Here is a 23,131-nt window from a genome sequence, read left to right as displayed (position 1 = left end):
GGACACACAGACACCCAGAGGGGAGGCCATGTGGGGACAGAGGTGGACTGGAGGGATGGGGCCACAAGCCCTGACTTGTAGGAGCCCCAGGAGCTGGGAGAGGCAGGCGGGAGCCTCCCCGACAGCCTCCGGGGTGGGCGAGCGTGGCTCTGCCCACACCTGGACTTCAGGCTTCCGGCCTTGGACGCAGAGAATAAACGTGTTGTTTTATGACGCGGCCAGTTATTAGGACAGCCCCAGGGGACTGCGTCAGGGGTACAGTCACTCAGACTTAACCACAGTGGGTTCTGGAGCTCTGGCGGAGGGCTCCTCCTAAAGGTCACGTCAGTGGATGAGTTTGGGAGATGCTGGGTCAGTCCGAGGTCGAGCTCAAGAGCGCTGCCATCTCTAGGCGGCTCGGGCATGTGGGTTCTCAGACCCCCTTAATAATATGGCCGTTTGATCACAGCGCGTCTCATCTGGTCCTCAAACGCATCTGGGGAAGTGCTGGGCTGGTCCAGTGGGGTGCTAGGGCCTTGGGGAGGTCGGCACCACAGCGGAACCAGCCTGGGCGGAGCCCGGGGCCCAGTGGCTGCCAGCGGGGCCGGCGACAAGGCAGTGACCGCAGGCAAGTTCCTTCTCGTGCTCTCCGTGCTCCAGTTCGTCCATCTCTACAGTGAAGACGCGAACACGCTTCACAGGGTGGGGGTGAGAATGAGAATGGGAGGCCGTTTGCTACAGGAATCCTTTGAACAGCACGGCTCTGGAGAAAAGCCGTCGCTGGGGCGCCAGCTGCGGAAGCTCCCGGAAGCGCCCGCCCTGTGGTGGGGGCAGAGGGGGGTGCAGCGGTCCGGGGCGGGTTGGGTCGTGTGCGGTAACAAACACACCCCAGATCTCCGTCCGCCGCCTGGCGAGGGGCCCAGGCCGGCAGAGTTGTCACTGTCGGGACGTGGGTGATAATTGCAGTTGGTGGGGAGGGGTGGGGAGTCACCTGTGGGCTTGTCGGTGCTTCCTCCGGAAGTGACCCTTGCACTCTGCCCACACCTAATTGGTCAAAGTGAGTCACGTGGCCACCCCTGATTTCCCCCCCCCCCCCCCAGATGCAGGAGGGTGCAGTCCTGCTGTGCGGCCGCAGGAAGAGCGCCGGAGGTGCATAGGACGAGCGCCCCAACCCCTTCCCCTCAGCCGCCCGAGAACCTGGGGGCCTCCCTGAGCCAGGAGTCGACGCTGGGGGCTCAGTTCCCCGCTTGCCCACCACGCTCAGGGCCGCCGGCTCTACCCCTCCCCCACCGCCCCCTGCTCCGGGTGCCTGCACCTGACACTGTTCTGCAGGCCCGTCTCCCTTCCACTTCCTGGTGCCCGTTGTCTCCCACGCACATCGGGTCCTAGCCCTCTGCTCGGGGCTCTTTGTGTCCCCCAAACGCACCTGCTGAAACCCTCATTCCCAGCGTGATGTAGCTGGAGGTGGGACTGTGGGAGGTGATAAGGGATGAGACACGAAGGGGGGGCCCTTATGAGAGCCCCCTCTCCTTCTGTGTGGACAAGAAAAGGCGTCGAGGGGACGTGGGCAGGACCTGCCCGTGCTGGCAGCCTGGCCTCCTCCCAGGCTCCGGAACTGTGGGCGGGAAGGGCTGTGGTGTAGCCACCGGTTTCCGGCCTTCCAGGAGGACTTGGCCCCTTAAAATTTTAGCCCCGTTGGCCGCCCAGTGTGCTTTGTCCAGCAGGAGCCCCCCAGAGCCCTCTCCACGGCCCCCACTTGGACTCTGGGCGTCCACGGGGAACCTGGTCCGTGTCCCAGGCGCCGGCCCTGCTGGCCCCCCAGAGGGAAGCATTCTGCTCTCCGGCTCCCCCTGCCCCACACGCCCCGCGCCTAATCCAGCCCGCTTCACCGGGTGGGTTCATTCGCAGCTTCACAGACTCATCTTCCGGGTCCCCTGGGGTCTCAGTCCTCGGGAAGCCTTCCCGTGCAACCAGATGGGAGCTCAGTCCTTCCCGGCGTGCCCCCGGCCTGCTTCCAGGCCGCACTGGGCGTCTCAGGAGGACAGGGGCCGCGTCTGCAGGCCCTCACTGTGCCCAGGGCCTGGCATGGCCCTGCAGGAGCGCTGGCTGCTGACGAGGGGACAGGAGCTCTTCTCACCCTGGGGCCCGAGAACGCGTCCCCCCCCCCCCCCCGCCCCGGAAATATGTACCCTACACACGTATTTTGGAAGTACTAGATTCTTCTCTCTCGAAATACCCCCTCCCCCAGCACCCCTTACACAGTCTGGGGGGGTGGAGTCGTTTGTGTCTGTGTCCAGGGGGTGGAGTCATCCCGCCCCCGTAACGCCTCTTACTGCCACGTGGTGTCGCTGTTCCAGGCTGGCGGTCCAGGGTCCCTCTGCCTCCTGGGCGCAGCTCCCAGGACGGTGGCCTCTACCTTATAGAGCGCGGCGGGCAGCTATCTGCGACCTCTGTGCCTCACTGAGCCTCCCAGGGCCACCCCGCCGTCTCCCGGAGACCCCTCTCTCGGGGTCTCGCGATCACAGACTGTAGGCAGCCCCCCTTCCTCACCTGACTGTCTATGCGGGCAAGTAGGATTTCCTTTCCTCCTCCCCCAGCCTTTATTCCGAAACATTTTAAACTTGCAGAAAGTTAGAAAGCGTGGAAACGATGCAGACGGAGACTCCCCAGTTGTTAGCATGCTTGTGGTTCCGTCTGGAAGCTTAACAGTTGTGATGACGCCTTTCTTGTGGGTGAGGGGCCCCTTCTGCCCTTCGGCAAGGTCACTGCCCAAACGGACTGAGCCTGTTGCCGGGCCCTGGGAGGTGTCGTGCCGCAAGCTTTCAGGATAAAGGAGGAGGAAGGAGAGAGCACGCAGCCCGCACCTGCAGGCCACCTCCCTTCGCGCATCCAGTCTCCACGTCCTCTGCATGTCCCTTGGGAATCTCTCTGGGCCTTTCTGACGACGCGGGGCTGGGCTGCGCGGGCCACGTGCCTCCTTACCACACGCGACCCAAGGCGCTGGCCGGCCCTCTCCCCCTCCTTTCCAGATTCCTCATGCTCTTTCCCGGTTTTTCAATCTCAGCGGACGCCCCCACTTCCTACCTACGGGTCCTCATTACCGGTGACAAGTCCTGGCCGCCCAATTTACAAGTTCACCCGCAGGCCGCCGGCCTGTGCTTGCTGCCCACCCGTCGCGGGGGCTGACGTGGCTCTGCTCCTCAGTCCCTGCTACGTCGTCAGCGGTTTTCTTCTCTCCTGGACCGGACAGTGCCCCTCACCTCGAAAGCATGCCGTTCCAGTGTCTCCCTCTCTCCGCTCCCTGGCGTCCGTGGGCCCCGCGCTGCTCCTTGCGCCCCTCACCGCAGACTGTAATCTGGACCGTGTCGTCGGTCTGCACTTTGGGGCTCCCTCTCGCTCCTTGCCGTGCTCCAGTTGGCTTTCCCACCCTCACTGCCACTGGAGCTGCTCCCGAGGTCACGGGGATGTCCCTGCCAGGTCCGAGGGTGGGTCCTGTCCCGTCTCTCCTTTCCTCTCCGCACCTTTGTTCCTAAACCGTTCCTTGAAACACCGTCTCCTCGTCGTCTGGCTTCGGCGACATCTTCCAGCGTTTGAAGGTGTCTGTTCGTCTCCTGGCTCGTTGGGGGTGCGTCCCTGGCCCCGGGGGAGTCTCCTCTCTGGCTGTGTTGGCTCTCCAGGACACCTCAAGCGGCCCATGGCCGCATCTAGCGCTCGTACAGTGAGGACGCCTGAATTTTTAAGGACTTCTCCCCACAGCCCTCAATTGCCTCCACACCACCTCCAACTCAAGGTCTGGTCGGCACCTTACCTTACAGTTTCCGACCCCGAGCCCTCCATTCCCACCCCTGGATCACGTCCTGTTCCTTCCCCCGTGGCTCAGCCACGCCACCAGCCGCCGGCTGCTCAGGCCGGAGATCTGGGACCCGGACTCGATGCCCCCGTTCCGTTCCCACCCGAGGCTTCGGCTGTCTGTTGTGCAGAAGAGACTCACCCAACACTTAGTAGCTTAAAGCACAGCAACGTCTCATCGTCTCTTGAGTTCTGTGCGTTGACTGGGCTCGGCTGGGGGGCCGTGTGGCAGATGAGGCCTGGCACCCAGAGGGTCAGGTGGGCTGGAATCTCCGGGATGGCTGGCACTCACCCTCCTGGCTGCTGGTTGGCACCGGCTTTCGGCTGGGAGCTTGGCGGAGGCCGACAGCTGCATGGTGGCCCCCTGTGCACCTTGGCTCCTCGACGGGAGGGAAGAGTGTGGCGAAGAACGTGCGAGCCATTTCTGATCCAGCTTGGCCTTCTTTGCGGTCACAAATTAAGAACATCCGCCTCAAAAGCAAAAGGCTTCCACCGTGTTTTATTATGACATCAGACTCAGGCTTGAGGTCCAGGTGTGGGTCTCGGCTGCGGCTCCTTGGGATCAGCGAGCCATAGAGACGGTACTTGTACGGAACCCACGACGACCTCCGTTCATTTTCTCACGGTTCTTTGGGTCGACTGGGCTCGGCGGCCGCTTCCTCCGCTTCCGTGGCGTTGGCGGGGTCCCCGTCCTCCGAGGGCTCCCCGCGTGGCTGGTGGTTGGTGCTGGCTGTTGGCTGGGGGCTCGGCGAGGGCTGCCGGTCAGATCCCTGGTTGTCCGCGTGGCCGCTCCATCGCGACTGGGCTTCTCGCGTCGTGGTGGCTGGAGTCCAAGCGGCCGCGTTCCGAGAGCTGAACTGAAACCTGGGCATTTCTTCGGTGTCACACCTGTCACATTGTGTTGGTCAAAGAATGGAGTCAGCCCGGATTCAAAGGGGAAGGAAAAGACCCCACAGCCGGCAGCAGCAGAGACGGCAGAGCATCTGGAGATAACACTTAAGTTTTTACCACATCCACCTGCCGCCCGGACCCAGGTCGCCACCGTCGCTCGTGTAGGCGTGGCAATGCTCTCCTGTTTGCCCCGCCCCTTCCTGTCATCTCGCCTAGTCCTCGCGCAGCGCGCGCACCTGGGATGGGCCAGGCCCTGCTGAGACCCGGTGGGCTTGCTCGAGGCTGAGGGTCGGCTCCACATCTGCCCCCCCCCCCCGCACCTCGCTCCAGGATGCCTGGTTTTCCAGGCCACCCTCCTCTCCTGGTGGGGACGGAAGAGCAAAGACTGCTTAAAGCCCCTGCCAGTGCTGATGGCACAGAGAAGACGTGTGTTTTGAGCCCCGGGAGGCAGGGAGGACAAGAAGCATGTGAACACATACTCCGTCGGGCCACAGACCCGCCTTGACATTGTCTGTGCCGGCCGTCAGCACTAGCTTAACAGCCTAGGACATGTCTGCATATCCCTCTGGCTACGTACAGCTTCCTTTTTGATGCCTTGATCTCTGCTGCTTCTTCTTTTAATGTTTATTCATTTTTTTTTTATTTTTTTAAATTTTTTTTTTAACGTTTATTTATTTTTGGGACAGAGAGAGACAGAGCATGAACTGGGAAGGGGCAGAGAGAGAGGGAGACACAGAATCGGAAGCAGGCTCCAGGCTCTGAGCCATCAGCCCAGAGCCCAACGCGGGGCTCGAACTCACGGACCGTGAGATCGTGACCTGAGCCGAAGTCGGATGCTTAACCGACTGAGCCACCCAGGCGCCCCTATTCATTTTTTTTAACGTTTTTTTTTTAAATTTGTTTTTGAGACAGAGAGAGACAGAGCATGAACAGGGGAGGGGCAGAGAGAGGGAGACACAGAATCTGAAACGGGCTCCAGGCTCCGAGCTGTCAGCACAGAGCCTGACGTGGGGCTCGAAATCACGAATCGTGAGACCATGACCTGAGCCGAAGTCGGACGCCCAGCCGACTGAGCCACCCAGGCACCCGTTTATTCATGTTTGAAAGACAGAGACAGAGCACAAGCAAGGGTGGGGCGGAGACAGAGGGAGACACAGAATCTGAAGCGGGCTCCAGGCTCTGAGCCGTCAGCACAGAGCCCGACGCGGGGCTCGAACTCATGAACCGCGAGATCGCAACCCGAGCCGAAGTCGGACGCTCAACCCGCTGAGCCACCCAGGCGCCCCCCTCGATCTCCGCTTCTAAGATCAGTGTCACCCAGTGTCCACAGGGCTGGGGGGACAGACACACACTTGCACCTGCTGGCAGCTGTCTTTCCGGAAGGCAGTGTGCGCATACGGCCTCGAGGCGTTTGCACCGTCTGACCCAGTAAGTCCATTGGCAGTTACTCATTTCTAAAGAATAATCAGAGACACACAAACATTCCCAGGCCAGCAGGTTCTTGTTCACAATAGGAAAAGTCTAGAACACCCTCTTTGTCTTCGCAGTCCACCTGCGGTCTTTTCCTTCTGTGTGTCTGCGTGTTCTTGCAATGTGCCATTACCTGACAACTCCTGAGATGAGTTTCCTTGATTTAGTCGCTCATGTCTCTATTTGCTCAGTTGAGGCGTTTTATTGAGCACTTACTATGCACTATGTGCCAGCGATAACAAGCCTCACGGGGCCTCATGGAGGTTACGGTGAGGGAGACGTTTAGTAAACAGATTGTAAAATATGTCATTGTAATTTGTGACTAAGTGCTGTCAAAGAAAGAAATCGACGGTGTGGTCGGGGCAGGCTTCCCTGATATGCCAGCTCATGGAAGTGGAGACGTTTCTAGCTGCAGCAGGAACCCCGGGGGAAAGCATTCCAGGCCAGGGCACCCAGGGTGTGTGAGATCCTGAGGGACCAAGGAGGGGGTGCGTAGGAGCCACTGAGAGGGGCTGGGAGGGGTGAGCACAGAGGAGGGTGGAGGGAGGCGGCATGGCTGGGTCGCCGGGGCTGCGTGCCCGGGAGGCGAGTATGTTTCACGTAATGCACTTGGGGAAGACACCAGAAGCGGGCAGTGTGGCCCAGTTTACACGTGAGAAAGGCCATGCTGGGTGGACAGACAGATGGCATGCAGGGGAGTGGGCTGGAGAGCCAGAGGGGTTTCTGGCAGTCCAGAAAGCGATGATGCGTGGTGGCTGGCCCCAGGGGTGGGTGCGCCGAGGTCTGTTCACTCCTGACAGTGACCTATCAGAGGACCCGTCGCTCAAAGCCCCGCAGTGGCCAGTGCTACCAAGATCTCTGTCTCAAAGGAGTCAGTCCCCCCACCCCCCGCCCCTGCCCCGGAACAAGAGAGCCCAAAGGAGATTCTTTACAGCTTTGAGTTTCAAGATAATCCTTGGGAACTTCCCAGATGGGACCATACTTGGAGAAAAAGTCTTTGTGGTTTAAACATTTTTAAGGTCATTCACTTATTTTTGAGAGAGACAGCATGAGCAGGGGAGGGGCAGAGAGAGGGGCAGAGAGAGAATCCCAAGCAGGCTCCATGCTGTCAGCACAGAGCCCGACGTGGGGCTCGAACCCACAAACCGTGAGATCATGACCTGAGCCGAAAGCAAGAGTTGGACGCCTAACTAACTGAGCCGGCCTGGCGCCCCACACGTCTTTGTAGGTTTAAAAGGCTACATTTTTGTGCACCAGAGTCATAAACATATTTGTGCCGTGAACAACAGATTTGGGAAGTATGCGGAATGAATGTTCCGCCCTGAACCTGATAAACACCACACAGGCTGGGGAGGGAGGGAGGCGAGCCGGGGGGGGGGGGGAGCCAACGACCCAGGATGTGGGAACAGACTCGCTTCTACCCGAGTCGCCGGTGACAGACCCCATCTTCCACAAAGCTTCAGGGCCACAGGGCAGGGCTTCAAAGAGGGTGGGAGAAAACCGGACCACCCATTTCCAGCATCTGGGAGACGTGGAAAAGCCAAGGAGAGGGTCACTGGAGGTCAGAAGGGACACCTTTGGGAACAGCTGGTTTGGGAGCCTTGCGCCAGGAGGGGGCGGGGGCGAGAGGGGTCTCATTCTGACCCTGGCCGTAGTGAAAGCAGCTTCAAGGATGTTACTGGGGAGACTTGATGTGGATGTCCTGTGCTTGGGTGGCTCTGACTTCCTGCAGGGGTGAGAGACTATAGGACGGGGTGTAACAGCAGAGTCGGGGCTGTGTCTGGAAACAACCGCACCCCCGTAGTGCCTTGGGGTAGGTGTTGAGAGCTTGGAATGTGGACAGAGGCTCTCGGGATCTCTGTCAGAGCCCACTGTTGGCTCCCTCCTCTGCCCCCGTCTTGGGCCCAGCCAGGGTGCGGGGTGGCCGGGGGGAGGGAGGAAGTTCTTCTTCGCCTCCGGCTGTTCCCTGCACACCCACCGCATCCTGTGGGATTCATGCTCATCCCTTGGGACTTAGCTTGGTTGTTGCTCCCTCTAGGAACCTTTCTAACCTCTCAAGAGCCAGGTGTCTCCTCTAAGCACTTCCCAAGACCTGTGTTCTGGCCCCAGTATTTCCCAGCGCACCATCACTGCCCGTAGACTCGTGTGTGCCCCTCACTAGAGTGCAGCACACGGAGCTGGGTGCTGCACCTGGGAGCCAGAACGGGGAGGCAGCAACACTCACTTGCTAAGACTGAGTGATTGAGGGACGCCCAGGTGGCTCAGTCAGTCAAGCGTCTGACTCTTGATATCGGCCCACGATCTTGCAGTTGTGAGATCAAGCCCCGTTTCGGGCTCTGCCCCGAGGGCAGAGCCTGCTTGGGATTCTCTCTCTCTCGCCCTCTCTCTCTGCCCCTCCCCCACTTGTTCCTCATTCTCTCTCTCGCTCTCAAAATAAATAAATAAACATTAAAAAAAAGAGCGAGTAGTTGAGGGGAAGTGATAGAATGGATTATGGTGCATTCATCCCAATGAAAGTATGCGGGCAACCCAAATCAGAGCAAGTATAGCAATGCTCAGCAGCATGGGAAAAGTCTCGTTGGGTATAAAAATGTTGAAAGTGGCTACTTCAATACCGGTACACATTTACCAGAAGGGCTAAAATTAAAAAGACCGACAGCACTAAACACTGACGAGCTTGGGGAGCCACTGGAATACAGCATGGCGATGTACATGATACCATAACTTTGGAGAAGGTCTGGTTGTTTCTTACCCTAGGACCCAACAGTTCCCTTCCAAGCATCGATCCGAGAGAAATAAAAACATATGTTAACAAAAAGACGTGTGCAAACGTGTCCACAGCCATTTTGAAAATAATAGCCCCCAGAGGGGAGCGGCCCAGGTGTACATCAGTAGGAAGGTGGATGAATAAATTGTGGTCTGTCCACTCAGTGGATGGTTCCCTGGCAGAAAAAGGGATGAACTGTTTTTTTGTTTTTTTTTTTCAGAGTTGGGGAGAGGAGCAGAGGGAGAGAGAGAGAGACAGAGAAACAGAGAGACAGCAGAGAGAGACTCTTAAGCAGGTTCCATACTCAACATGGAGCCCGACTCGGGGCTCGATCCCACAACCCTGGGATCACGAGTTGAGCTGAAATCAAGAGTCAGATGCTCAATGGACTGAGCCACCCAGGTGCCTCAAGAGGGATGAACTATTGATACATACGTCAGCATGGATGAAACTCAAAAAATTATGCTGAGTGAAAGAAGTTTTGCACAAAAGAGTTCATAATTATGATTCTATTTCTATAAAATTCTAAAATAGCCAAAACTCTTCTTTGGTAGAAAAGAAATCAGACCACGTGGCTTTTGTAGAATGTGGGAGAGGTTTGGCTGGGAAGGATGATAGTGATATTCTTTGTCTTGTCAGGAGGTTGGATTACACATTTGTCAAAACTCAGCAAACATACAGTTTAGATTGGTGCATTGTGTATAAATTTTACATCAAAAGAAAATATTATTGAATTCCACTTAATGATAATCAAGCTAAGTATTTAGGGGGAAACATACTAGCATTTGCAATTTACTTTGAGTTGCACAAAAAACCAAGATAGATTAAGGGATGGGCAGAGGGGTGGATGGATGGATGGGTACGGGACAGAGAATGGTAAGATGTGAGAGGTCAAACCTAGATGGTGATCTGGGCACTCACCGTGTATTAGCTCCCTGTGGCTGCTGTAGGAAGTTGCTACCGATGGCGGGGTGTGTGTGTGTGTGGGGGGGGTGCTTACAACAACAAAAATTTATTCTTTCCCAGTTCTGGAGGCCAGAAGTCTGAAATCAAGCTGTCCTCAGAGCCCTGCTTGCTGAAGGCTTCCTGCCTCTCCCATCTTCTGATGGCTCCTTAGCTTGTGGCCACATCGCCCCTGTCTCTGCCTCTGTGGCCACACTGCCTCCTCCTTGTATCAGTCTCTCTCTGCTTCTCTTTAAAAAGGACACATGTGATTGTATTTAGGGCATTCCCTAATAGGATGACACTCCCCATCTCAATATCCTGAACTTAACCGATAACTGCAAGAACTCTTTTTGTTCCAAACAAGGCAAGGTTTACCGGGAATCAGGGGTTAAAGCCTGATATCTCTGGGGACCACTTTTCAGCCTAATACATACTGTAAACTTCTTTCAGTTTTGCTGTATGTAGGTACGTGTATGCTGCAAAATTTTGCATGATAAAGTGGTGGGGAAAAAGTGGTTATTTCCAGATGATAAATTACTGCTGACATTATTATTTTTATTAATTATTTGAAAAAGACTTAAAATTTTTTTTTTTTACATTTATTTATTTTTTGAGAGACAGAGAGAGACAGAGCACAAGTTGGGGAGGGGCAGAGAGAGAGGGAGACACAGAATCCGAAGCGGGCTCCGGGCCCTGAGCTGTCAGTACAGAGCCCGACACGGGGCTCAAACTCACACACCGTGAGATCGTGACCTCAGCCGAAGTCGGACGCTCAGCCGACTGAGGCACCCAGCTGTCCCGAAAAAGACTTTTTTTTAAAGCAGTCTTAGGGTCACAACAAAATTGAAGGGAAGGTACAGAGCTTTCCCATATACCCCTTGTACCTACATCGTCACAGCCTCCTCCCCCGCCATCAAAATTCTACACCAGCAGGGTACATTTATCACAACTGGTGGAGCCACACTGACACATCATTATCATCCAAGTGCACAGTCTGCATTAGGACTCACCCTCAGTGCTGTACATTCTATGGGTCTGGACAAGGGTGCGACAATATACATTTACCATCATAGTATCACAAAAAGCACTTTCGCTGCCTAAGAGTCCTCCAAAGTCAGCCATTGCTCTCGCCCTTCCTGCTAAGCCTTGGTGAGCACGGATTGTTTTCGTGTCTTCGTCGGGTTTTCCTTCTCCAGAAGCAAACAGATCCACAAGGGTCCAGTTTTCCCAACACCATTAACAGACAGTCCTTTCCCCATCGGATATTCTCACCTACAGTTGACTGTAGACGCGTGGGTTTGTTTCTGGGCTCTGCTGTGCTGTTGGCTGGTTGTGTGTGTTTTTAACGCCTGTGTGTTAGTTTTGATTACTTTGTAATGTAATTTGCAATCAGGACGTGTGATGGCTCCAGCTGTGTTCTTCCTCAGGCTTCTGTTGACTGTTCCGGGTCTTTTGTGGTTCCACCCAAGTTCTAGGATTGTTTTTCCATTTCTGTGAGAAATGCCATTGGCATTTTGATGGGAATGGCATTGAATCTATAGATGGCTCTGAGTAGTGTGGACATTTTAACAATATTAATTCTTGCGATCTGCGAACATGGGGTTTCTTTCCATTTATTTATGTCTTCTTCAATCTCTTGCATCAATCTTATAGTTTTTGGCGTACAAATCTTTCACCTCCTTGGTTAGATATATTCCTAAGTGTTTTATTGTTTATCCTGCTATTGTAAATGGGGTTGTTTTCTTTATTTCATTTCCAGAGTGTTCACTGCTAATGTGTAGGAATGCAACTGATTTCTGTCGATTTTGTATTCTGCAACTTTACTGACTTGTTTTCTTGGTTCTAACACTTTTTCAGTGGCATCTTTAGGATTCTTATATAAGATCATGCCATTTGTAAACAGAGGCGATTTTACTCTTCCTACAAAATTGGACAACCTAGAGGAAACAGATAGCTTCCTAGACACATATGAGCCATAAAGACTGAATCATGATGAAATAGAAAATCTGGAGAGATCAATAATGAGTAAGGAGATGAATCAGTAATCAAAAAACTCCCCAATAAAGAAAATCCCAGGACCAGGGGACTTTATGGTGAATTCTACTAAACATTTAAAGAAGAATTAATGCCGATCCTTCTCAGACTTTTCCAAAACATTGAAGAGGAGGGAACAGGCCCAAACTTATACTATGAGGCCAGCATGACTCTCATACCAAAGCCAGATAAGGAAACTACAAGGAAAGAAAACTATAGATCAATATCCTTTAAATATATATAAATGCGAAAACTCTCAATGAAATACTAGCAAATTGAATTCAAAAACACATTAGAAGGACAGACACCATGATGAAGTAGAAAGAATGGTTTATTCCAGGGATGTGAGAATAGTCCAACATACACAAATCAATAAACGTGATAGACCACTTTGGTAGAATGGAAGACAAAAATCATATAATTATCTCAATAGGTGCAGAAAAAGCACCTATTAGGTGCACAAAATTCAACAGCCCTTCATGGTAAACACTCACAAAAGTGTGTGTACAGAAAGAATATACCCCCACATAATACAGGCCATACATGACAAGCCTCCAGGTAACATCATACTCAATGGTGAAAAGTCAATTTCACCATCGATACAGTGGCTCAAAGGTGATTATATTTATGCATCCGTAATCTGACATGCTGTTACTATCATGATTTTGAACCATGTCAGTTCAGACATGAACAAATTACTCTGTCAGTTTAGGAATAAGGACAATAAATTACTTTGTTTTACTTTTACTTATTCATTGACTGATAACCTTCCTTTCTTTACACTGACCTGTTTCTGACCTATGTCATTTCCTTCTCTCTGTAAAACCTCTTCTAAAAATTTCTTGAAAGTCAGGTCTACCGGCAACAAATTCCCTCAATTGTGTTTGTCGGTGAAAATCTTTATTTCTCCTTCATTTTTGAGGGATAATTTTGCAGGATACACAATTCTAGATTGGTGTTTCTATGCACTCCCCCCCCCCAACACCCACCCCATTCTCTTATTTCTCATAATAAAAATGTGTTTCTGAGGTTACAGAGATGCTGATTCAGTACAACTGAAGTTTTCACCAGGCGTCACAAATGATGATGAGGGCCCCATCTTGAGAAGCACTGATGATATCCTTAAGCTTCATTCATTTACCAAATCACATCATCAGAGACTCTACATGTGGACCAGTTACTGTGATTTACCACAGAAGTGACTTCACACAATTATAACTCACTTTTCTTTCCTGGTTCTTGTGAGCGATTATTCTGCGGAGTGTACCCCACTTCTTGCTTGCGTGGTTTCTGAAAAATCAGATATCATCCTTGGGTTTGCTTCTCTATAGCAACGTTTCACCCCCCTCTGGATTCTTGCAAGATATTTTCTTTATCTGTGATTTTATGCAGTTTGCACATGACGTGCCTAAGTGTGGGTTTCGTGAGCATTTGCCTTCTTAGTGTTCTCTGAGCTGCCTGGATCTGTGGTTCGGTGTCTGACGTTAATTTGGGGGGAAATTCCTAGTCATTACTCATTCAAATATTGGTTCTGTTCCTTTCTCTCTTTCTCCTTCCGGTGTTCCTGTTATACATACTAGTTGTCCCACAAGTTGGATGTTGGGACTTGAGTATCCCAACCTTGGATGCTCTGTTCTGTTTAGTCTTTTTTTTTTTCTCCTTTGCTTTTTTTGTTTGGAAGTTTCTGTTGACACGTTCTCAAGCTCAGAGATTCTGTTTTTAGCTGTGTCCAGTCTACTAAAAAACGCTGATCAAAGACATCCTTCATTTCTGGTATAGCGTTTTTGATTCCTGGCATCTCTTTTTGATTCTTTCTTTAGAGTTTCCATCTTGCTGTTCACTGCTCTTGTATGCTGTCTACTTTATCCATTAGAACCCTTAGCATATTAATCATTCTGTTTTATTTTTTTATTTTTTCACATTTTTTATTTTAGGGGGAAAGAGAGAGAGCGTTAGTGGAGGAGAGCGGTGGGGGGAGAGAGAGAGAGAGAGAGAGAGAGAGAGAGAGAGAAAGAGAATCCTAAGCAGGCTCCAAGCTCAGTACAGAGCCCAACGTGGGGCTTGATTGCATGACCCTGGGATCACCACCTGAGCCAAAATCAAGAGTCAGCTGCTCGACCGACTGAGCCACCCAGGTACCCCTCATTCTTGTTTTAAATTTCCAGTTTGATAATTCCAACACCCCTGACATATCTGGCTCTGATGCTTGCTCTGTCTTCAAACTTGTTTTTTGGCTGTTAGTATGTCTTGTAACTTTTTCTTGCCAGCCAGACGTAATGGACTGGATAAAAGAAACTCTGGTAAATAGGCCATTAGTGATATGGCGGTGAGGGTGGGGGAGGAAAGTGTTCTACAGTCCTTTGATCAGGTCTCAGCCTCTCTGTGAGCCCGTGACTCTGGACTGTGACCTTCACAAGTTTTTCTCAGGTTTTCTTTCTCTTTATGTGGCCAGAGTTGGCTGGAGTTGGCCACTTCCCTTCTCCCATGTGGATGGCTAGAATGGATTGGAGTTGGGTATTTTCCCTCCTCCAGAAAGTTAGGCTCAGATAATACTCCATCAGGTTAGGCTCTTGTTAAATAGTTTTTCCTGAGGGGAGGCCTTGTTAAGAAGAACAGATTGTCTTACATATCACAGAATGGTTCCTCTCCTCCCCCGGCCAGAAGCATGAGGAGATTTTCTCCCATCTTCATTGTGAGAACACTGTCCAACCCCTGGACGTAAAACTCACAAAAATGTAGGGGCCCCTGATGACTGGATCTCCCTGGAGGTCTTTTTTTTCTTTTTAACATTTATTTACTTTGAGAGACAGAGAGAGATAGAGCGTGAGCAGGGGAGAGGCAGAGAGAGAGGGAGACACAGAATCTGAAGCAGCCTCCAGGCTCCGAGCTGCCAGCACAGAGCCCGACACTGGGCTTAAACCTCTGAACCGTGAGATCATGACCTGAGCCGAAGTCAGACGCTTAACTAACGGAGCCACCCAGGGACCCCTCCCTGGAGTTTTAAGCCTCAGGCTTATCTGCACGGAGCCTCCAGAAATTCACGTCACAGTTCAGGTTTTTCTGCCCCGGCTCTGGTTGCCACAGAGGTTTCTGCTGATGGAGTTCAGCCCTGGGCCTGCCTGTCGGTCTCTCCAAGGTTCTGAGTGGTGGTTTGCTGTGACCACACTTCTCTGACGGATCCAGGAAGCGGTGTTGCTTTTTCGGGTTGTTCAGCTTTGTACTTGCTATTATAGGGTGCAGTTACACCTTCCAGGCTCCTCACATGCTAGATTGGAAACTGGATGTCCAACGCGGTCGTTTTTGTTTGTTTGTTTGTTTTTTAATTTTTAAAAATGTATTTATTTTGAGAGAGACACTGAATGGGGGAGGGGCAGGGAGAGAGGGAGAGAGAGAGAGCATCCCAGGCAGGCTCTGCACTATCAGCATGAAGCCGGATATGGGGCTCGAACTCACCGACAGTGAGATCGTGACCTGAGCTGAAACCAAGAGTCAGATGCTTGACTGACTGAGCCACCCAGGCGCCCCTCATCGCCGTCTTTTTAAGCGTCTTTGTCTATGATGAGAATGTGTAGTTTCTGTAACAAAATTATTATTTTAAATATTAAATTTAAAAGGAGGGTCATACCTTTGACCCCGTGCTTATGTTTTTGGTTAAAGGGAGACAAGCTTTGTGAACAAAGATGTCTGTGGTGGTTGTCCAGAAGACTTGGGAGAGTGCAAGTGTCTGATGGGAGGAGAATGCTTGCAGAAATGACAGTGCAACACAATAATGGCACGCAAAGGCCGAAAGTAGGTTTGAAAAGAGGTTTAAAGCAACATGAAAAGACATGGCCTGGGCTTGTAAATTCAATCAGTGTTTCAAAAGTTTTATAGATTCCAAATTTTCCATATATAAATACTTGTTAATTTATATTTAGAAAAAATGTTATAAAATGTCACATCTTGGAAGGCCTCCCTTGTCTCCTGCCCTCCCTCAGTGTCCCCCCCCCCCCCGCCCCTAGTGGCTGCCTTATTGTGGCCAGGCCTCCCTGCCTTTGAGGCCTCTGCCGGGCTGAATCCCCCCTCAAGAAGGGCTTGTGTCAACTCCCAGCTGAGCCATAGGTCGTAGATTTTGGGTCAGGTCCATCCACTGGGGGGAAAGTGGTTTCTGTGGTTGCCCTGGGTTCTACTGTTCAGTTCAGCAAATTTCCTCATTTCCTGTCACCGTGCTATCAGCCCAGGCTTCTGTCTGATCCATGGCGCTTCCATTCTTCCAACAAAATAACCGAAAACAGCCATCAGCTGGTTTTTGAATGACTGAAAAGCCATGAGGCCCTCTGGCCAAGACAAACAGGCCGATGGGGCTCTCAGTCCTGGAGTGGTTTGGACAGCAGGGCCGGGGTGGGGGGCCGTGCAGGTGGAGAGCCAGTGCCGGGAGGTAGCAGCGTGGCGGCCCTTGGGCGATGGGAGCGGGTCTCGTTGGCGGGCTAGGGGAGGCGCAGCTGGTCGGGGAGGCTGTGTCCACCGGGCGGGCACGGTCCCCTCCCACATGTGGGTCCAAGGCGCTCCCGCAGCATTCCCGCTTTGATGACACATTTCCCAGTTGGAAGGAAATCAAGCCATGAAAATCTGCCTCCGACTCCTGTTCTCTGCTCAAAGCACAGCCGCCGCAGAACAAGCCAGATCTGGGGCAGATCACGGAGCCCACGAGCTCTCCATGCGAATGCTTTCAAACATAAAAGGCAGCATACTGGCCTCTGGCTTGTGTCTCAAGCCTTTGAGTGAGCAGCTCACCCGCCAAGCACGTGTTCCGAACGGCTGGTTTGCCTGGCAGGGGATAGCTCTTTGCAGATTCAAACTCTCGATTACTACCAGAAACTGTCAGGCCTCTGGTGATTTGGGAAGCCAACCCCTCCCAGACTTAATTGCGAACCCATGTGACTCCCTGGGCTGCAAAGAGCACATGCTGGCTGTCGAGGGAGAGCGTGGCTCATGTGGCACCGTTTCGTGTGGTAGCGTAGGCGTCCCTGAGAACAGAGCCTGATGTCCGTCGCCGGTCTGGGGTCGGGGGGAGTCAGAAGAAGATTGGGGCCAGAAGGGGAGCTGATAAGGGGTTGGTGAGCAGGGCCCTGCTCTGCCCGGGGCTCAGCCTGGAAGCCGTCCGAGTTGCTGCTGGGTGTCTCACAACTGACCCCCGTCCTTCGTCGCCCTGGCTGTCAATCCCTGGTACCTCTGGGCTGCCCTACCCGGAGCTAAGTCCGCTCCCATGGCCGGAAAAAGCCCCCCAGCAGAGCAGCAGACAGAGGGCCACCTGGGTGGGCATGCACGGAGACTGGCCGCTGCTGAGCGGGGTAGAGTGTGCGTGGGGCATAGGTGTCTCTATGATACCCTTCTTCCCTCAGAAGCAGCGAGAGCCTGGACACGAGCAGGCAACTGTGTTCTAGATGATTCCCCAACTCAAACTCAATCCATTCATTCCGTTGTGGAGTACCAGCTGGGGGCTGGGCAGTGTTCGGAGGCCGGGGGAATGGCCGGAAACAAAGAGATGAGCCCCCCACCCCCGCCCCACCCTGCGTCTCGGGACTTCCACGCACATAATCAGTAATGTGAACCACATAGCTGGAAGACCATCACGAGAGCGACCCAGAAAAGAAGAAGAAGCCGGGGTGGGGCAGGGGGCAGGATGGAGGCTCCAGTGTTAGATGGGCCTGGGGGCTCTCAGAGGGGCCCGTGTGGGGCTGGGGGCTCTCAGAGGGGCCCGTGTGGGGGTGGGGGCTCTCAGAGGGGCCGTGTGGGGCTCGGGGCTCTCAGAGGGGGCCGTGTGGGGCTGGGGGCTCTCAGAGGGGCCCGTGTGGGGCTGGGGGCTCTCAGAGGGGCCCGTGTGGGGGTGGGGGCTCTCAGAGGGGCCGTGTGGGGCTCGGGGCTCTCAGAGGGGGCCGTGTGGGGCTGGGGGCTCTCAGAGGGGCCCGTGTGGGGCTGGGGGCTCTCAGAGGGGGCCGTGTGGGGCTGGGGGCTCTCAGAGGGGGCCGTGTGGGGCTGGGGGCTCTCAGAGGGGCCCGTGTGGGGCTGGGGGCTCTCAGAGGGGGCCGTGTGGGGCTGGGGGCTCTCAGAGGGGCCCGTGTGGGGCTGGGGGCTCTCAGAGGGGCCCGTGTGGGGCTGGGGGTTCTCAGAAGGGGCCGTGTGGGGCTGGGGGCTCTCAGAGGGGGCCGTGTGGGGCTGGGGGCTCTCAGAGGGGGCCGTGTGGGGCTGGGGGCTCTCAGAAGGGGCCGTGTGGGGCTGGGGGCTCTCAGAAGGGGCCGTGTGGGGCTGGGGGCTCTCAGAGGGGCCCGTGTGGGGCTGGGGGCTCTCAGAAGGGGCCGTGTGGGGCTGGGGGCTCTCAGAGGGGGCCGTGTGGGGCTGGGGGCTCTCAGAGGGGCCCGTGTGGGGCTGGGGGTTCTCAGAAGGGGCCGTGTGGGGCTGGGGGTTCTCAGAAGGGGCCGTGTGGGGCTGGGGGCTCTCAGAGGGGCCCGTGTGGGGCTGGGGGCTCTCAGAGGGGCCCGTGTGGGGCTGGGGGTTCTCAGAAGGGGCCGTGTGGGGCTGGGGGTTCTCAGAAGGGGCCGTGTGGGGCTGGGGGTTCTCAGAGGGGGCCGTGTGGGGCTGGGGGCTCTCAGAGGGGGCCGTGTGGGGCTGGGGGCTCTCAGAGTGGCCCGTGTGGGGCTGGGGGCTCTCAGAAGGGGCCGTGTGGGGCTGGGGGCTCTCAGAGGGGCCCGTGTGGGGCTGGGGGCTCTCAGAGGGGCCCGTGTGGGGCTGGGGGTTCTCAGAAGGGGCCGTGTGGGGCTGGGGGTTCTCAGAAGGGGCCGTGTGGGGCTGGGGGCTCTCAGAGGGGGCCGTGTGGGGCTGGGGGCTCTCAGAGTGGCCCGTGTGGGGCTGGGGGCTCTCAGACGGGACCTTGTGAACCAACATGGGAAGCTTCACCACTGGGAGATCTGGGGGCCATTTGAGTGGCGGCCGGGGACCACGAGAAGTGCTGTCAGTGTGGCGCCTTCTGGGCTTTTCAGTGCCACCTGGTCTGGTCACACAGGGGTGTCCTGCTGTGTGTGGGCCCCGGGAACAGACGGGCCACCCTGGACCTCACCCACTGGACGAACCCAACATCTTCCCTGTTTCCATGAATCACACACCCACCGTGGAGACTCATCCATCACGCGTCCTCTGCTGGAAGCCTGATTACCACTGAGAGTTCAAGGAACACAGGGGTCAGCGCCGGGGCGGGCAGGTAGCCATCTGTAAGATTAATTAGGGAAATTTTCCACCAAATGGGAGTTCTTGAGCCTGAGCTTTTGGACTAGTTTTCTCGGGTTTTCTGTAACAAATCACCACAAATTTTGTGGCCTAAAACAACAGAAATTTATTCTCTAATAGTTCTGGAAGCCAGAAGTCCGAAATCAAGTCGCTGGGGGGGCCGTGTCTGCCCTGAGGCTCTAGGGAGAGTGGCTCCGTGCCCCTCTCCTGGCTCCTGCTGTCGCCCGCAGTCCTTGGCGTCCCTTGGCTTGGGGTGCACCTGCCCGTCTCTGCCTGTCTTCTCATCAGCCTCTCCGTGTGTCTCTTCCTTTCCTCTTCTTTATAAAAGCACCTGTCGTTGGACTTGGGCTTACCTTAATCTATGGATGATCTCATCTCGAGATCCTCAACTGCATCTGCGAAGACACTTTTTCTGGAAAGGGTCACACTCACAGGTTATGGGTGGACATGTCTTTTGGGGGCCACGACCACCCTCTGCAGCTTGCATGGGAGGCTGAGAAAGAAAAAGCCTTTAAAAATGGTTTTCTATCTTTCAAACAGTTAATATGGAGCTCGTCTCAGGTAGCCCCAGGGCAAACGCAGAGGCCTGGAGGGGCCGCCCTGCAGGCACGGGCAGGACTGGGGTCCCGAGCTTTCTGCCGCTTACCCCCTCCCACATCGGCCCCCCTCTGCCCTCCCCCCACACCCTCTGCCAGACTGTTTAAGTGATGGGTAATATCATGAAGGAAAGAAAGAAGAACCCCCAAGTATAGCATTTGTGAGATTTGTGACCTCAGGCAAATAGAGCTGTGAACACCTCTGTACCTCATCTTGCCCGTCTGTGAAATGGAGACAATTTCTGCTTTATCCACTTTATTCTTTTAAAAAAATGTTTATTTATTTATTTTGAGAGAGAGAGACAGAGAGAGAGAGAGAGAGCGTGCACTTGTAAGAGGAGCAGGGGGTGCAGAGACAGAGACGGAGAGAGAGAATCCTAAGCAGGTCCCACACTCATCATGAAGCCTGATGTGGGGCAAAGCCAGATGTGGGGCTTGAGCCCACGAACCATGAGGAGATCACAACCTGAGCTTAAATCAAGAGTCGATGCTTAACTCACTGAGCTGCCCAGGTGCCCCTGTCCACTTTCTCTTTGGTCAGGGATGAGATACAAACCTACACCAAAGTGTTCTGGAAGTGATAAGGTGACCTGAAAGTCTTAGCTCATTAGAGACTCAGGCTTTTCAGCTGTAAAATGGAACACGTCCTCCTATCATTGAATTCTTTGATGATTGCCTGGGACGACTGTGTGATAAAAGCTGATATGTTAAAGGTGTTAGGCAATATCAGTTACAATAATAATACTTCAAAGTCGGTGTTACCCCTCCAGGATAATGTTTTGGCTTTTAAAATTATTTTAACTATTACATGCTTAGAAGAAAAAAAAGCAGAAAATAACAGGTGAAGCAAAAGTAAGAAAAACATTACATTGATCAGAGATAGTAATTAATATTTTGTTGTAGATCATTCCAGGTTTTCCCATAAGTATGACTATATGTAATTACTTTTATAATGTTTTGATCAACACGTATATTTTCAAAGCATTATTTTTAATGCTTGTCCAGAACTCTAACTCTTTATTATTAAATGTTCAGGTTGATTTTGCTTTTGTTTTTTGCTATAATAATGCTGATAAGAACATGCTTATAGCTAAATCCCAGCAACTGAAGGTTAATCTGGTCAAAGAACAAACTAGAAATGGAAATGTCAGGCCAACTGATGTGCATACATATACTTTTTTTTTTTAATTGTGGTACAATATATATAACATAAAATTTCCCATCTTAGTCATTGCTGTTTCTTCAATATTTATTTTTTTAGATATATTTTTAAAATTTTAATTTATTTCTTTTTGAAAGAGAGAGAGCATGTGCAAGCGGGGGAGGGGCAGAGGGAGTGGGAGAATCTGAAGCAGGCTCTGTGCTCAGTGTGGAGCTCCACATGGGGCTTGATCCCACAACTGCAGGATCACGACCTGAGCCAAACTCACGTCGGACGCTCGACCGACTCATCCACCCAGGCGCCCCTTTAATTTTAAGATGTGCACTAAATACATCCACACAGTTGTGCAGCCGTCACTGGCACCCATTCCAGAGCCTTCTTATCCTGCATAACTGAAACTTTGTCCCCATTAAACACCCCCTCCCCCAGCCCCTGGTGCCCCCACTCCATTTTCTGTCTCCATGAGCGTGACTCCCCGAGGGACCTCATGTAGGTGGACTCATACACACTGGCTTGTTTCACTGAGCACGGTGTCCTCGAGGTTCACTCATGCTGTAGTGGACGTCAGAGTTTGCTTCCTTGTTTTTTTTTTTTTTTTTAATGTTTTTATTTACTTTTGAGAGAGAGAGAGAGAGAGACAGAGCATGAGCAGGGGAGGGGCAGAGAGAGAAGGAGACAGAATCCGAAGCCGGCTCCAGGCTCCGAGCTGTCAGCACAGAGCCCGACGTGGGGCTTGAACTCACGGAGTGTGAGATCATGACTTGAGCCGAAGTCGGGTGCTCAACCGACTTAGCCCCCCGGACACCCCAGAGTTTGCTTCCTTTTTAAGGCTGAATAATGTCCCATTGCACGTACAGAGCACGGTTGGATTATCTGTTCATCCTTCAGGGGACACGTGGGCTGCTTCTACCTTTGGGCTATTGTGAAAAAACACTGCAGTGAACACGGCTGCATAAATATCTCTTGAATTCCTGCCTTCAATTCTTTTGGGCATACACTCAGAAGTGGACGTGCGATATCATGTGGGAACTCTGGTTTCACATTTTTGAGGAACCATCGGACCGTTTTCCGCACTGGCCGCACCACTTCACCCTCCTGCCAACTGTGCACAAGTCTTTCCGTTTCTCTACATCCTCGCCAACACCGGTTATTTTCTGAGTTTTCGATCGTAGCCATCCGAAGGGGTGTGAGGGCTGGTGTGCATATTTTGAAATCGATCGCCCAAATATTCAGCAGGGAAGTAATGCTTTGCGCTCTTACCAACACTGGACAGAGCCATGTTTCCCGCCATCCTTATGGGTGCACAGCGTCACTGCCGGCTTTCTGGTGGGCATTTGCAAGAGGAAGCATAGGCATGGAGACCTGGGCCCAGAGGACCGTGCCTACCGCCTGCGGGAAGAACCACCTGGCCACGACCGCACTCCCAGCTGCTGGGCCCTCTCCAGCTTAAGGACCCCGTGTTCAGGCCACGCCTGAATCGCAGCCCCCAGGATTACAGCTCCCGAGTTATCTGTCTGATGTGCACCCTGAAACCTTTACAAGAGGTGAGAGAGGTTCCCCTGAGGACCAGGAAGTAAGCCGAGCGTCCCCAGGAAGCAGATCTGGGACCTGCCCGAAATCTGGGTTAGCCCGTGAGGGAGAAAGAAGTCTAGCCGACGAACGGCTTCTGTCCCGCTTACCCACGAGGTCGTGATTGCAAGGCTCCCGTCCCTCAAGCCTCTTAAACCTTCACAACTTAAAACCAGGCCGTAGGCAAAACGGTGTAACAGAACTGAAGGCCCTCTCCTGCCCCCAGGACACTCCGTTCCCCTAACTGAAGAAATGGTGAACATTTGGCTGTCACTGGATCATTTCAGTGCTCTTGACACACAGGAGATGTCACCTCAAAACGGAGCGACTGCCGCCATTTTGATTTCGTTGCTGAGTTCCGGGAACTGGCAGTTATTTCCACATGATGTGGGAATCGGTGGCTAATTGAGATGAAAAGAGGTTGTTTGGATGGAAGACATGCACGTGGTTATGCAAACAGATGGCTCCCAGTGACTTGTCCCATGGCCCTCACTATTAGCCAGTTAGGTCGACTTCTTGCTTGTGGCCTTCTGGGCGGATCCTGCTAGATTTTCTCCCCCAAAGCCAGAGGGCCAGTTCTCAGTCTCCTCTGTGAGCAGGGGTGGGTCC

The sequence above is a fragment of the Lynx rufus genome, unplaced genomic scaffold, assembly GCF_022079265.1.
Source record: "Lynx rufus isolate CCGP_SWC_20201006 ecotype Redwood Valley unplaced genomic scaffold, mLynRuf1.p SCAF_2, whole genome shotgun sequence".
Lineage (NCBI taxonomy): Eukaryota > Metazoa > Chordata > Mammalia > Carnivora > Felidae > Lynx > Lynx rufus.
The sequence above is the reverse complement of the archived record's forward strand: the minus strand, read 5'-3'. Positions refer to the sequence as shown.